At 40.7% G+C, this 787-nt stretch overlaps 1 non-coding gene across 1 annotated transcript; it reads left to right on the forward strand.

The window, feature by feature from the left end:
- Positions 1-220: 220 nt before the first annotated feature.
- Positions 221-327, forward strand: LOC122082940. The gene has a single exon (XR_006141477.1). It is a non-coding gene; the product is annotated as a small nucleolar RNA R71 (small nucleolar RNA).
- Positions 328-787: the final 460 nt, after the last annotated feature.

Below are 787 nucleotides of genomic sequence, written 5' to 3' on the forward strand. Positions count from 1 at the left end.
TTTGGCCACAATGCCTTCTACAAGGTAACCCTTAGTTGTCCTCTTGATTTCTTGAGTAGACTCCCATTCTCTGGTTTTTTCAGCCAATTCAAGCAAAAAGTTTCAAGCATCGTCTTCATCTGTAAAAGATGTAAAACCTTTGGGGCACATAGACACTAACAACTGCTTGGTCTGATAATCAATACCCTCATAAATGATTTGACAAAGTTACCATATACCAATTCCGTGGTGATGGCATTCCTGAAGGAGGTCCTTAAATCTCTCCATAAATTTAGAGAACAACTCACTAGGTTTCTGCCTGAATTGAAGAATGTCACTCCTAAGTTTATTGGTTTTATGCAAAGGAAAGAACTGTTTCAGAAGGCTATAGTAAACCCTTCCCATGTGGCAATGGAATTAGTAGGCAGACCATATAGCCATTTCTTAGCTTGGCCCTTGAGCGCAAAAGTTACGAACCTAAATTTTACAGCATCATCAGTTAACTGTTGGACCTTAATCAGAACACAAACCTCCTCAAATTCCCTAAAGAATAGGTATGCATCCTCAAAGGGTAGCCCATGGAAGTGGGGCAACATAGTGATGTACTGAGATTTGAGTTCAAAATTATTACCCTGGGCTTGTGGTAGAACTATGCAGGAAGGTTGGGCTGCTCTAGCAGGGTAGAACCTATCTTTCAGAGATTTAGGTGGAGGGTTTGGCTGTTGGTCTCCCATATTGAAAGGTATTGATGAGAGTATAGGTATATGGTCACTACTTGTTGGATCTCTTCTTTCTAACCGATTCTCAG

This window comes from Macadamia integrifolia, chromosome 6 (genome assembly GCF_013358625.1).
Source record: "Macadamia integrifolia cultivar HAES 741 chromosome 6, SCU_Mint_v3, whole genome shotgun sequence".
Lineage (NCBI taxonomy): Eukaryota > Viridiplantae > Streptophyta > Magnoliopsida > Proteales > Proteaceae > Macadamia > Macadamia integrifolia.